The following is a 15,898-nucleotide window of genomic DNA, read 5'->3' on the forward strand; positions in this document are numbered from 1 at the left end:
TGGTGCTGGCGTGGGCGCTCTCTGCCGGCACGGGCCCCCTGGGCTGGGCGGTCAGGCAAGGTCTTTCCTAAAAAGTACCACATGAGCTGGGGCCTGGGGCGGGCACTAACAAACGGAAAAGCACCCCAGCAAACAAAGGGAGTAGCCAGAGGCGAAGTCTGAGAGGGAAACCAGGCTTAGACCCACTGGGCCACAGGCTGTGGAGGGAAGCTGGGTACCCGCTGCAGGACAGAAAACCGGGTAGTGAAAAGGTTTTATGTTGATGCGGAAGAAAGGTGTCTCTGATGGCAGCAGGGCAGCAGACATGGCCGGGAATGGACCGGGGGGGAGGGGGGCGGTGGCGCAGGGCCAGGGCGGTCTTCATGCTGGGATTTCTTCTGGAGCGGCTGCTGAGGCACCAGCTGTGGGATCTGAGGGTAAGCAGGGTGGTAGCAGGGCGTCTACAGAATGATGTCCTGGTCACGGACTGTCACCCTTTCCTCTGGTCCTGAGCCTTCAAGAAGAGAGCAGGACTGGAATGCGAAGTTGAGACCCCATTAACTCGAAAGAAAAAGCCCCAAAGCACCTGTGCGTCTGCACCTCGATAATCATAAGGCACATTCTCATCTGCACTGTGACGAGCGACATCCGACACAGCCGCCCGGGCTGCCCACTGACCCGCACTCCGACTTCCGATCAGCGCCCCCCTTGTCCAGGGCCGCCAATCACCGCCAGTCCCCCATTCTTTTCTCCGTCCTACTCGGAGGTTCGTCCCCAATCATCCTCCCTCTCTCCCCGAGTCCACAGTACAGCATCCATCTGCCCGGCTGGGCCCACTCTCCACGCCCTGCTCGCTCAGCACGACTGGGAGTGAGCTGGCGGGGGGCGCTGGGGGAGGCGAGTGCCCTTGGTATGTGTCTGGAATGCCACGGGCCACATTCTTCAGCGCGCGCCAACGCACGCCACAGCCCGGGGCCTCACGGTCGGAAGCTCCTTGGCAGCGGTTTCTCCGCCATCCTGGGAAATTTGTCGTGGGCGATGACCTGCACCCACTTGGTCTCCGTTCTGCCAAATACAATCTGATGACATCACCCGGTTCTTGGTTTCATCTTTTCTCTCCCCAGGGGAAGCACCCGAAAGAAGACCAATACCAGGTCCTCGTGACAGGTTCCTCACCTAATCCTGCCGACGAATGCTTTTTCTACCAGGCCACCACTCAGTCAGTGCCAGGACTGGAAAACCCACCCACCATTATGCCCCAATAGAGTTATGTAAACTAAAAAAAATGTATCTAACATCTGTTAAAGCATTAAACCTGTGGGATATAGAAGGAAGCAAAAGGGGCTCTGGGGGGCCTCGGATTAGAAACACAGGGGCTGCTGGGTCGAAATCTATCTCTATAGCATCAAATGACTTGGACTTCCTCCCTTATAAAGATAAAGAGATGCTGACCTGCTGCTGTCGGCGCACAGGTAAACTGATCTGCCCATACACCTTCCAGAGGGCCAGTCAGCAGTGTGTTCAAAAGCCTTTAAAAGGATCTATTCTTTTGATGCAGAAATTCTAGAAATTTATCCTAAGGAAATAATAAGAATGTACAAAAATGGATCATGAAGATGGTTCTGGAGAGAAAAACTGCGAACAGGTGGCTCAGTAACAGCCGGAGAGGGGACTAAACCATGCGCGTCCGCATCTGTCACACGTGCCCGCTGTCCTCCCTGCTGCACCTTCGGAGGGCGGGGCCTCCTCCCGCAAGAACTCTGCCGGGCAGTGGGTGAGTAGCCCTCAGGGGTCCCCAGGTGGCTACCTGGAGCACTGTCATGACCGCGCCAAAGCCCCGCCTTGCACCTCTAAGAACCCGCTCGAGAAACTGACAAAGGCTATGAACCTCCTCGCCCAAAACCTCCCCCCCCCACAAAAAAAGTGAAGACACAAATGTTAGTATACAATTTCAGAAAGGCCTAGAAAGTCCAAAGAGAAGCATATCGTTCACATTTAACATTAAAAAATCACCTTGGAAAGTAACAAATTCTAAATAGGGGCAACTCCGGCCAAAAAGGAAAGAGGTTGAGCACTTTGGTCTTTGGAGAGCTTCTTAACCAGGCAGACAGGCAACCTGTATGCTCTGAAATGATCGACTCAATCCAGGAACACGAATACAATATACTTGACCCTGTACATAATGAGCACGAGAAACAACGTGCCACGAGGAACCAGAAATCTTTACAGATTTCCAGGTTTTTTGGATACATTTATCAGAACAAGAATCTGATCCTGCAAAATAAACTAAACACACTGTTAAAACAAGAAAAGCACAGTCCCCTAATGGTAGAGGGAGCTTTGAAAAGGTCAGCAACAGAGCTTGGTCTCAACCAGAAGACCCAGACACATGTCCTCCCACCCCACCCCACCCAGTAGTAATTAAATAAAACGACGTGAAGAGCTCTGGGGAAACGCATCCACACGAAAAAGCGTGGAGCGGATAAGCGCGCTCCAGAAAGCTCAGCTCTCATTTCCTTGGCCGTTTCTGGGGAAGCCCAGCTATATTCCCAGAGGACACCTCCCTCCGGGGCACAGTGATGAGTGGATCCTGGCCTCTGCCCCGCTCACCGCTTCCCATGCTGCCGACCTCCTCCCACCACTCAGCGCCTGTGAACCTGGGACCTTTGTGTTTACTACCCCTTTGCCTAGAATGTTCTTATCTCTCCAAAGCCTGCTCATTGGTCCAGTCTTGGCATAAATGTCTCCTTGAGGAAGCCTTTCCTGTCCTCCCCTTAGCCTCTTATGTCCGGTTCGCGTCCCCTTGTGCTGGCAGAGGAGGTAGCAGTAATGGTAACGACAACACACAATCACGACTAAGGTTTCTGGGTGCTTACCACGTACCAGGACTTTTCCGTATTCGCGTTAGATGTACCACCTCATTTAACCGTCATTATAGACTGAGGATGTGGGTACCACTGTGACGCTGCAGCCAGTGCAGCAGCCGGCCTCCGAAACGGTCCCCAGTGGCAATTCTTACCTCACTTGTTTAGTCCTCTCCCGCACTGGATAGGGCTGACCTGCATGACCAATGGGATACTGCAGAAATGACAGTGTGATTTCTGCACTAAGTCATAAGAGACATCGTGGTTTCTGCCCGGTGATCTCTTGGATTGCTTGCTCTGAGGACACTCAAGCAGCCTGTGGAGAAGACCATGTGGCAGAGAACCAAGGCCTCCTGCCAACAGCAGCACTGCCTTGCCAGTCCTGCGAGTGAGCCGCCTCGGAGGTGGGTCCTCCAGCCACGGTCAAGCCATCAAATGACCGCAGCCCCAGCTGACAGACAGCTAGACTGCAATCTCAGTGGAGACCACAACCAGAGCCTTCCAGTGAACCCACCCCGGAATTCCCGGCCCACAGACACTGTGAGATAACACGTTTTCTGCTTTAAGCCACTACATTTTGGGGTGATTTGTCATGCAGAACTGGATAACTCACACTGAGGGGGAAAACTGAGACTGAGAACGTAAGTAACTAGCTCTAGTTACACAGCTAGTTACTTACTAGTTTGACAGGAGAGCCTGAGTTCTCGACCATTACACCATGCAGCACCCTCCACAGAAGGAGTAATGCTCCCACAGACCTCACAAAGGCAAGAATCATTACTGCCTTTCTTAATACTGTAACCTCCCCAATCACCAGTACAATATACCTGCCGTTCTTTCGACATTTTGTCAAAAGGATGAATAAATGGAGTGAATGAAAGGAAAAGAATCACAAAAATGCCAAGTGGATAGTGGGGTTATAGGTGATATGTTCTATTCTCTGCTAGATTTCGTAGACTGTCTACAAGTATATATATTATGGGACTCACCTCACTTGAATTCAATGTGAACTGGGACCTGAATGAAAAGAAAGCCAATCGTCCACATGTCCCAGGGCAGTGGACCCAGACAGCACTGAAAAGGCCCAGTGGTTGAAACGGATTTGTCATATTTAAGGACCAGAGAGATGGGCCAATGTGACTGTGAGGGGATGCGGGGACACAGGCCAGATCTCGGTTTAGGCGTCTGGCTTTTAGTTAAAATGAGTAAGAAGCTACTGGAGGGTTTTAAGCAGAGGAGCAATATGATCTCATTTGCATTCCTGAATGATTATTCAGGTTTCTATATGAAAAGGAAGTTGTAAGGCAGAAAGGCTGAAAGCAGGAGCACCAGTAAGGAGGCTGTGGCACAAATCTGGATGAAGTGATGGATCTGATCAGACGATTTGCGTGAAGTGCTTAGCACAATGCCTGGCACACGGCATGCACCCCACGCCCGCTACTTTTGCTTTGTAAATACTCAGTTTGAAAGTTACTATCAACATATGCAATCACCATGAACTATAAAGTACACACAACACAAAATAAAAATTACCATGTTCTAGATTCAATGGCGTGGAAAAATGTTTACAATACATTGTTAAAGTTTTTTATAAGGCAAATGAACGAAAATAGCATATCTAATACGAACCCTTCTGTGTAAGAGGGGTATGGCTGTAAGCACAGAAAAAAATCTGAAAGGTTTCCACAAAAGAAACAGTGGTTATTTCTAAGTAGCGGGACTGTGGGTGATTTATACTTCCTTCATTATCCCTTCCTATACTTCTCAATTTCCTTTTAACAATGAGCATTTATCTTTTACAGAGATGAATATAAAATCATTCCATTTGTGGAAAAAATTTAACTTTTACGTATACTAAAAAAAAAATTTTTGAAGAAATAATTTAAATGAAGATGTAAATTATTTCAGAGGAAAAATAATGTTAATGGGGTAAGTCTCCCGATCATACCATAGCAACATTTGTGAGGTAACGTGGAAAAAATGACGCTCCTGATGCTTGATAATGGTAAATGGCTTCTTATTTGATAATGCCTAATAATAAATTTTAAAAGGGGAGAATTGATTAAAACAGGATATTTCAGCATTTCTTGATTTTGTTCTCCTAGGCCTAATAACTCTTCGAAAGAGACCTTTCCTTCACAAAGAGGCTGTGAGAGGCTTCAGGGTAGGCAAAGACTGGCAGATTGGATAAAGGACAGATGCTACTTTTCCAACGAGATGTCAATTATCAGATTTGAATGATATGCCAAAGACCGTGAATAGTCACAAAAAGGGGAAAAAGCAAACTCAGACCCCCAAACATTTATAAGAGAAAATTTCTAAAGAAGTAGAAAAGCAGTATAATAAGGATTTATTATCCTAATGTTTAAGAGGAAAAGTCATTTCCTCATATTTTCACGTCTTTTTACAAGGATCAGTTATGCAGCCACTTGGAAAAGATCAGAATATTTCCTGCTTTCCAGAACCTGACATCTGGGAGCCTTGGAAGGGTCTACATTAAGAGAACAGAACGAAATGCAGGAACAACAGGTCTCTTGTTCCCAGATTGCAGCTTCTAGTACTGACCCGAGAACAGGAACCCTGATGGATACCCATGGTCCTGTTCTTGTAGAGGAAATCCTCACGCTAAAGGACTGACTTTAAGCGGGGGAGGGGTGAAGACACCAAACACAGCAGCATGAGGCCCTGCGGCAAGGCAACGGCAAAGTTAACCCCAACCGCTCCGTGCCCCAGGGTCAAAGCGCTGAAACTAAGCAAATGCAGCGTGGCCAGTTTAGAGGGTTAGAAGTGGCTGGCATGCTGGCCCTGTGGAGCTTTGAGGAGGATTAATGAACAAGAGGCTGTATGCAAACCCCTAGGAGAATCCCAGACACATAACATCCGCTCAGCAATGACCACAGTAAATGGCTGGGAAACACCCGCCCCTTGCTCCGCCACAGCCGGCTAGTTGTGCAGTTGCCCCCAGGCCTCCCCAGCCCTGGAGAGCCCGTGGAAGGCTCTGATGAACGAGATGATGCTCTCCCAGTCAACCTCCCAAACCCAATGCAATAGGTATGACTTTGGCAGAAATAATTAGTTCCATCTGGTTAGGACAGCTAGTGAAGACAGTCAGAGCTGCATCCCAGGTGTCTGGTTACTGGGCCCGAACTGTTAGCCTCTCTGCAAATCGAGATGGACGTAATGTAACATGTCAAGCACCCAGCACAGCGCCCAGCTCAGAATAAGAAGAGCTCAATGAAGTTAGAGAATCATCTAAGTAATAGTTACAGCATCCCTTCAAGGAGGGCATTATTAGTCCCATTTTCACAGCTACGGAAAATGAGAAAAAGCTCCTGGAGAAGAGACAGTGCTTGGAGGGGCCACAGCTTCTCATCTTTCTCAGAATCTTAATTCAGCTCCTCCAGTCTTGGGTATGAACTTTAGATTCCCCACAGGAAAGCGGGGCCTGTGCCCGCCGCCGCCACCTGACGCTCTCCTCCAGGACCGATGCGCCTTTCCTTCCCAGGTGGGCTGATCTCAGAGCCCGTTCACGGAACAACTTGTTCTCACTGAGTTCTGGGCATATGTGCTCAGGCCGGCTTCAGCTTCTACATTTATAAAGCAAGCAGAATTCTGCAGAATAAAACAGCCTGAGTGCCCCCTTTCCATTGTGTTCAGTGCTGCCCCCACCCCAGGGGACAACTGTGCAGAAGGGACAGCAAGCAGCTTCCAGGGAGCCCAGCTCTGCCCAGGCCGAGTGCCGGGAGGATTCCAAATGCCTAAATTCCAAATTCATGAGCGCAGGGCAGGAAGGAGCTTTGTTTCTATTTGCTTTTAAACACCCCCCCCCAGACACACGCACCTCAAAATCTTCCTACAGTCAAGTCAAAGTGGATACAAACCAGTTATCATCGCAGAGCAGAACAAGCGGCCAATGCAGACGCTGCGAAAGCCAGCAGCAGGCTGGCACCGCCGCTACAGAAGCTTCTCTTAGACATCCGAAGATTATCTGGCAACCAGCAACCACAGATACAGCCCTTTCCCCTCGACTCCCACAAGCCCTAACTTCTCTTTTTTGGCACAACACTACCGGGTTGCCTTAGACCCTGTCAAGATGATCAATCCCAAAGGTGAAGAGAAACTGTTAGGGCAAAGTGTATTTCCATGGTTTGGAAGAGAAACACTTCCATTCGTAGCACTGCTGTAAAACAGCTGATAAAGGCACCAACTCTGCTGTGTTTGAAGATGTAAAATATCTTAAAAGTCATGAAGAATTAAGTGATCCACTAAACTAATTTGCAATCTAAAGATTGCTGCAATAGTGTGTGGGAAATCTAAGGTAAATGTGTTTCATTTGACCAAATAATAAGAATAATCCCATCTGAATATAGAAAGCCCCAGAAGCAGATCTCTCCAGGAGGACTGAATGGGAAAGCCTTGATGTTAATGTGGTTTGTCAAAAGTCAAGGAGAAAGGAAAGTGAGAAAACACAGAAACCTCCCAAATGTAGCTGCTTTTCTAAATCGAGGAACCTCCGAGAGCAGGCTGCAGCAGGAAACCAACGTGCATCTGCTGATCTTCAGTCTTCTTCATAAGAGAAGTGGTTGTGCTTTTCTCCCAGAAACTTGCTTCCTATGAAATACTAAATGGCTCACATAATGGGACAACTACAGTTTTTACAATTCGTTTTTTCAATGAATGAGAAGTGTAATAAACTCTCCTCTATGTTTTGACAAAAACTTATCCATGATACTAAAGAGTGTTCTTTCACCACAATGAAGCTCCCGCAAGGCACAGGTCCTGGCGAGTGTCCTTGTCCTCCTCAGTCGCCACCCTCAAAGCCAGAGCAGACACACCTACAGATGGAAGGTCACAGACAAGCTCTCTGGAAACCAAAGACAGCAGCACTCGAGCCGAGGTCCCTCACGGGCGCACTCTGCCATTAGCCTACGAGCCCCACAAAACCCAGGAAAATGAGCTTCGGGGCCTGTGGCAAGGTCTCAAGAAAATAGAGCTTTTTCCAAGATGGGAAAAATGAGACGATAAAAAGGGTCTCCTAATTTACACACTACTATAGCTAGTACATCACACACCTTGGGAGTGAACAAGAAAACCATGTGAAGAGATGTGTCACGCTGAACCCACAGGAAATAAGCCCTCCCAGGCAGATACTCTGATCGTTAAAACGGATTCTCTCCAGAGACCTAGACTTCCAAGTCACGGTGTGAACCATGAATGACACGCAAACGAGTGACGAGCGAGCGACACATATGTTCAAACCATTGCGGGGAAGAGTAAACAGAGACTGTTAACCCAATCCCATTACTGAAGCGTGTCCAGAGCCAAAAGCGTCACCTTCTGCTTAAGAACTACAAAGAACTCCTGTATTGCTGTGAAAGCCACTCCCGTTTCTAGTCACTAGACTGAAGTTCACGAAATCACCTTTACCTCCTTCCCCCCTCTGCCCACGTGACCAGTTCAGTCCATCCCACATCCAAGACAGCTTTTGGCGCCATCTTCCTTTCTTCGAGCTCTCCTTACCTCCTACTTAAGTGTCCTCCCTTCCACTCACAGTCTAAACTCGGATTACAGATTAATTTTGCTAAATCACAGCTCTGATCTTTTAACGAATTCCTTCGATGATTATTTACCGAGTATCTACTATGTGCCAAGCACTGTTCCAAGTACTAGGGATACTTTCATAGTGCAAACATCCTACTGGAAACTATCTATAACTCCTATTGCCCACCATATAGCTCCAAACTCTTTGGCTGGCACTCAAGGTCATCTCTAGAATAGCCCAAACATGCCTTTTGTGCCATAATCCACATACTCCTCCGAATATCCCAGCCAAAGTATTCCTAAAATATCTTCTCTCCCTGCCCAGGTAATAATCTCCCCAAATTACTCCCAAGTGCATTCAATAAAGGCATTCGGAAAAGGAAGAGTCCTGAGAATTAGAAAAGAGACCCGCAGAGTTCAAATCCCACCCTTATATCTTCTCACCTCCTCCTGAATATCGCCCATGACAGATCTCTGCCTTCCAAGACACCCATCCTGTTGCCTGACTGCTCTCACTGTCTGAAAGCTCTTTTCACACTGACCACCAATATGCTTATTTTGTGACTTTCCATCCACTACTAATTCTGCCTTCCAAACCAGTGCAGAGTGAAACCGATTCCATTTTACATGACAGTTCTTTAAATATTTTCAGACAGCTAACACATCTTCCCTTAGTCTCTTCTCCAAGCTAAAAACATCGCCCAGTTTCTTTAACCATTCATTACTCATTCATTTATTTAATATTTACTGAACATCTACTATGTGATAGGCACAACACAAGCTCTGCTCTAAAGACATCTAAGACAATAACAGAGAAGCAAGTATAAAAAAAGTGTGACAAATGCCATAGTGGTAAGCACAGGATGCAGTGGGAGCAGAGGAAGTGATATCCTCTTAAGTTGAGATATCACACATAAGAGTTACCAGGTGGTATTCTTAACAGAGGCAGCGGCGCACCATAATTTTCATGTTGGCCACCTTCTTTTGAAGAATGAATGCAACTACTAGTTTATTGATTACTTATTCTGGGCTACTCAATATGCCAGGCATTTACTATACAGCAGAGGTGGAGACTAGGACCTTATATATTGGAAACATTTGGTTTTCCAGGGCAGAATTAGGGGTCCTGTGTTCAGGCGTTAGCTTCATGAGTGCCCAGTGACAGTGGGGTGGACACCTATTTTGCTCTGGAGCCAGGAACATAATAATGTTCTTGATGTGGCAGTGGTTCTAGAGCTGGCAACCTCCCAATGACGCAGAGGCTGCAGTTTCCTTCTTGGCCCAGGTCTGTGTGGTGGCCTCAGGAGTCATTCATGAAGCTCAGGTCAGAACCTGCTTTTTCAGTCCTACCCCCTAATAACTCTATTTAGCTATACAATGCTCTGTAATAAATCCCTTCCCACTAAAAATAGCTACAGTGGGTTGTTTTATTCTGTATACTGACCAGCAGAAAATCCCTGTTCTAGATTTTTAAAAATGAGTAGCTGAATTGAATTACAAATCCCAATACATAAGGTCCTAGTCTCCACCTCTGCTTTATTAATGGGTTTTTTTTTTTTTTTAAAGTCCATGATCCACAGTCAAGCCACAACTGAAGACTGAAGGGCTCCCAAATTCAACATGAACTAATTTGGGGAATAACTGGTTGCACCTGCCTGAGCACACGGTACACAGCAGGCACAGCATTAAACAGCACAGAGCGACACTTCCGGGCGTCTCCCTTTGGCGGACGCTACTAGCGGCAGTCCTTCCCTTTCCTGGACACACAGAAGGCGACATTTCCTAGCCCTCTTGCAGTGAGGAGAGACCTTGTGCCTAGTCCTGGACCTGAGATATATCAACAAGTGACCATGTGTCCCCTCCTGGGTGGAGAACTTAAGAGTCAGTCAGTTCACCATTTTTGCTGCTTGCTTGCCCTTCCTTGACATCAAAAAAGCCACACGCTCCAGTGGTGCGGCCACAGGACACTAGCGCTCCATCGGTCTGGGTCCTTGAGCAACTATGTGGGGCAGCGCACCCAGAAAACGCGCCCACAAGAGAGGAACTTCCTGGTTAAGTGACTGAGGTTTGAAGGCTGTTTATTCCATAGCAAAGCCCAGACTAGCCTACGGACTAATCTAGCAACCTGGGGAAACTCTGCACATGTGCACAAGGAGGTGCAGCAAGGGACAGTCACCCAGCACTGTCTGTCATTGTGCAAAAGGTGCAAACAACTTTACCAGCAATAAATGAAAGAAAGAATAAACCATGATTTAATCTTATTACAGAACGCTATACGACAGTTAAAATGAGGACCTAGATCTATATACATCAACACAGGTAACTCTAAAAATGATGTTGATGACATAGGATGATACCATTTATGTGTTTTAAACATTATATGATTGTGTTTTGCATATTTCTAAACATATTTTCAAAAAGGATAAAACCTCTTCCCTATCAACACCCCCCTACACACCAATCACCCCGATCCCACCAAGAAAGTAGTTTAACAGAAAAAGGAACATGTTATAGATAGGACTTCACCCGCTCTTTAACTTACCCCTACTACCTAATTGTCAAAACTCACAAGAAATAGTTGAGAAGTCAATAATGAAAAAGGCTTTACCTCTAAGAATCTAACTTTACTTGGCAATATTGTTTAAGTGAGAAGAAGCTCAACAACCATAAGCATTCAAATAAAGATCTTGTATCTCAAATTGTGAAGACAAATGAACAATTTCATGAATTAATAACAATCTTGTATATATATAAATGTTTCCGAAGCTCTTTCACAGGCATCAGCTCATCTCAGTCTCCCAACACCCTGGGAGAGACCAAAGAATAAGTGTATTAGCATCCCTACTTGACAGATGGGGAAACTGAGGCTCAGTTCTCTCCTACTGGCTAAGTGCCTTCTCCAAGGACAAGAGCTAGAAGCAAATACTTAAAAACAGAAATAACTGATCACGTCGACATACTCTAAAGCCATACTGCTAACAGCAACCTACCTAGCAGGTCAGAAATGCTAATGCCTATAATCTTGGGAGGCAGTGGATTCTGTTAGGTTAGCAAGGAGACACCATGTAATGCCATTTTTCTGAGCCAAGACCATTTTAAATAATGGGCTCTTCAATTTCCAGAGATTGAAGCCAGTTCTATTTATATTAAACCTAAAATATCATACTAAAAGGAGCGCAATTAGAATAACATACTATAAATACATGTCATTTATTCTGTATCCGTTCATTCATTCTACTCTGCCATGCCTTTCTGAACAGAGGCTTTTAATTCTCAGATAATTATTAATCTCATCAGCTTCATTTAATTACTTCTCATACCTCTACAAGAACTGAAGCATCAGAAAATACTGTGTTGGACTTAATCAAGGCCCAAAAAAGAATCTTGCTCAATTTATTACTATAAATCACTGCTTCAAGAGAAAATAAATGGTTAGTGTCTACAGTCTAGTCTACAAGATGGTTAAATGTCCCTAAAAGTGCTCTATAGCATCATTAACCAGTGTGAACTGCAGCCAACAGCAGCAAAAGATACTCCCATATCAGGCATGGGGTCATGGTTGTGGTGGGGCTTGTTAACGATCTTTCATTTAAAAATGTAATTTGGAAGATAATCAGCACAATATGGTTTTTTTATAACTCATTATAACGTAACAGTCACCTCTTAAATTAGAATCAAGTATATCATAAACTCAAACAAAACTTTATCAAGAAATGACAGGATAAAATGGAATAAAAGAGATTTGTAACGTTACTGTGCTATGCCGTATGTAACAATGCTGCCAGGCAATATTCTGCTGTAAGACAGTAACGTTCTTCTCTCCTTTGGCTTTGATTCAGTTCATTCTTTTCCTCCTCATGCTTATGAAGGTAATAAACCCAGAAAATTAAAAGGCATAAAGTTTTCAGAGGAAACGATGCTCAAAATCATTAGCCATCAGGGAAATGCAAATTAAAATCCCAATGAAGTACCCATGAGAACTAAAATAAAAAATACTGATAAAACTAAGTTCTGGTAGATGCCAGAAATTCTGGCATATGAGGGTAATGGTAGAGATGTAAAATGACAGTCACTCTACAAAACAGCTGGGCAGTTTCTTATGAAATTAAATGTACACTTATCGTATGACCCAGTAATAAATATGCCTAGGTCCTTACCAAAATGTGGCATGCTAAAAAGAGGCCTCTCAAAATATGTACAACCTACTCCCTGGTACCTGGTAATGCTACCTTATACGGCAAAAAGGGGTCCCTCCACATGTCACTCAATGAACCACAAGTGTCTTTATATGACGGAGGCCAAGGGAGATTTGACTACAAAACAGGAGGAGAGTAACAATGGAAAAGATGTTGGGGAGATTCGAGAAAGGGGTCATAGGCCAAGAAACGCTGGTGGCCTCCACAAGCTGGAAGACGAAAGGAAGAGGCTCTTCCCTAGAGCCTCTGGAGGGAGCGAGTTCCTGTGACACCATGACTTCAGCACAGTGATACTAATTCCAGACTTCTGGCTTCCAGAACAGTGAAAAACAAATTTCTGCTGGTTTAAGCCACCAAGTCCACAGTAATTTGTTACGGCAGCCACAGGAAGCTAATATGCTAAGTGAACTGAAAATTTACGTTTACACAAAACCGTACATGAAGATGCACAACTCTGTTCACAACCATCAGTAACTAGAAACAAACCGAGGTCCTCCAACAGATGAATAAACCAATGGTGGTACATCCATACAATGGGGTACTACTCAGCAATGAAAAGGAACAAACTACGGCTATATGCAGCACGTGGATGGATCCGAAAGGTGTTACATCGGTGAAAAAACCAGTCTTATGACAGTTCCATTCATATGACATTCTCAAGAAGACGAAATGTAACGACAGGACCAGATCAGTGGTTGCCGGGGGAAGGGGGAGGAGGGAAATGCAAAGGGTGACAGTGCGAGGAAGGTTATTGGGATTCTGGGACTATTTTGTGTCCTGTTGTGGTTGCTGGTGGTTAAACAAACCTGTACGTTTTTTTTATAGTTTATTCTGTATCTTTTCTTACATAATCAGCACTAGCACAGTAACTAAAGAGAATAAAACAACTTTTGAGCTGAAGGAATTCTCCAAAGACATCTTCACCTTCAGCTCACTTTCACTTCATAATCGAATACAAAGTTAAGGGCTGTAGAGTCAGAGCCTGCTCCTACATGGAAAGAGCCTTAAAGAAATTCATCTGTTCTCCTCATCCTACGGCTAGTGAAGATGCTGGTGAAAAATAACATGGCTAATGAGATAAGAAGGGAGAAGACTGAAAGCAAGGGCCTGGAAAACCAATCTCCAAACAACCGGCATAGCATAAGATTTACTTCAAATTCCTTCGAACTGACAAGAGTCCCAGAAAGTCATGAGAATTATCCACCACAGCAAGAAAGGCCTGAAGGTCCAGACAGCAGGGAAGCCCTCAGGGGAAATCATCAGACCTGCTGATTTCATGCTCAGAGATGGAAAGATCTTCATGGCTCACATTCTCCTGTAGGAAGTATTTAAAAAAAAAAAAAAAAAGTGTTCACAGTTGGAACAGGGGTTTTCTCAAGAATTTTCCTGAAGAGCTACACTCCAGTGTCGTCATACATTCATATATAATAACCCATGCATTTTGCAGATAACCCTTAATTACCAACACGGGACAGCCCTGTGGCAAGTAAACTGCTCATCACAATGGCATTACTCCTAGAGTTTATTTCTTACCCTTCCTCTGGTTTAGTCTTTTTGGCCTGCTCCTTATCACTGACCAGGTATATTACTCTAGAATTATAAATAAGAGCAGCAATAATTACTATTGGTTAGGGGCTAAGCAAGTAAGTGGCAGGCACTGTCAGACATTTTTTATTCATTATCTCATTTCGTTCTCTCATCAATTGTGCAATCAAGATTAGTACTATGATTCCCATTTTGCAAATTGGAACCAGAGACTCAGAGAGGTCCTCCCAGACCTAGCAAAGCATGTAGCACAGAGGACGTGCTGGACTAATATCTACTAAACCAGCGCTGGTGTCTGCAGTCGCGCTGCTAGTAAGTGGTAAGCTGGGCAAAACCATGGTTCCAATGACGACGCCCGTCTCCCTGTTTGACCAGGAGGCAGACACTGAAGCAGGAAACTGCCAAGGGACAAAAGAACTCCCACTCATTCTACAATCTGTACTTCCGTTTCTGGGAAGGTTTGCTTTAATATACACTGCCACGCTGTCAAGCCTGACTTTTCCAGGTCCATTTTATTTATTCGATCTTCAATTTGCTGTTAGTACATTCTACTCTTTTAAAAACAGGATTTTAGCCACAAACAAGTAAGAATTTAATAGTCAGAGACAATTCTGGGGTTCCATGAGGTTAAAAATGTCAAATTTCAACACTGATAAACATTTTCTCCATGCATTTCAAAGAACAAGAGCTGAGGTCTATTATCAAAAGAATTCAGCTGAAATCTGGGGTAAGAACTTTAGAATGAGGAATCTAAACGTGAAAGTCATTTCCCCCTCACACTGGAGATGAAATGGAGTTTCCTATGAGAAGTCATACGTATACATGTCAGAGGGGAAGAAGGGACAAACGAGGAGGTATGAAGAGCTTTGTTATTTGGTTTTTTTTTCCTTTTACAGAAAATAGCAAATCGAAACAGCAGGGTGCTCTATTAGGCAGGCCAGCCTAAAACCACCCACACCCTGGGTCCTTAGAAGGTTCCAAGGAAGGGACAACACCCTTCTCACCACCTCTATCTTTATGCACTTTGTCTGTCTGTATACATACATACATACATATATATATATATATATATATATATATATATATAATTATATTGTTCCAAAATTTTTTAGGGATAGGATACAAAAACAGAGACTGTTTCTCTACATAATTGTAATTGCCAGAGTCTTAAGCTACAGAACCCCGAACTTAAGATTACATTTTAGAATGAGGCCTGTAGCAGTTTGGTAACTTTTAAAATAATATGTCAAGGGCTCTGCGCGCAGCCCGGCACAGAGAAGGCACTCAAGCAGCAGCTGTCACAGGCAAGGAATACATGACAACGCCGGGTGTCTAAGGCGGGTTACCTACATGCAACCCATCATCTGTGAATCATGCAACTTCCTCCGGTTTCCCTAACGTACTTCGGAAGATACAGAAGTCCTTTTGTGGAAAATGGGCCTCAGCTTCCAGCCAGTGGAGAAAACGTTTTTGATACAGTCATCAGTACTTCTCCGAAGAACGTCAGGAGAATGAGCTGTGCCGGGTTAATAAACGAAAAGCCATGTGTGCATCCCATCTGACTCACCGCGGAGCGGACATCCTCAGAATGGCATCCCCCACAGCCAGAGCACACAGGTCAAGTGGTAAAAAGCACCAATGAGCTTCACAAATGGCCATCCTTTGAGTTCCGCCCAAACCTGGGGAACCAGCCAACACGTGTGGCACTGTAACCCTGGTGGCCTGAAAACGAGCCTTGCACCACAACAGAAGACTAACGCTATGGGGCAGATG

The 15,898-nt window shown here is 45.1% G+C and overlaps 1 protein-coding gene across 1 annotated transcript in view; it reads right to left on the minus strand.

Moving 5' to 3' along the window:
- ABL1 (ABL proto-oncogene 1, non-receptor tyrosine kinase) overlaps window positions 1-15,898 on the minus strand; it is a 106,045-nt gene that overhangs the window by 79,130 nt on the left and 11,017 nt on the right. The gene's annotated exons all lie outside the window — the stretch shown is intronic.

This window comes from Rousettus aegyptiacus, unplaced genomic scaffold, assembly GCF_014176215.1.
Source record: "Rousettus aegyptiacus isolate mRouAeg1 unplaced genomic scaffold, mRouAeg1.p scaffold_m13_p_3, whole genome shotgun sequence".
Lineage (NCBI taxonomy): Eukaryota > Metazoa > Chordata > Mammalia > Chiroptera > Pteropodidae > Rousettus > Rousettus aegyptiacus.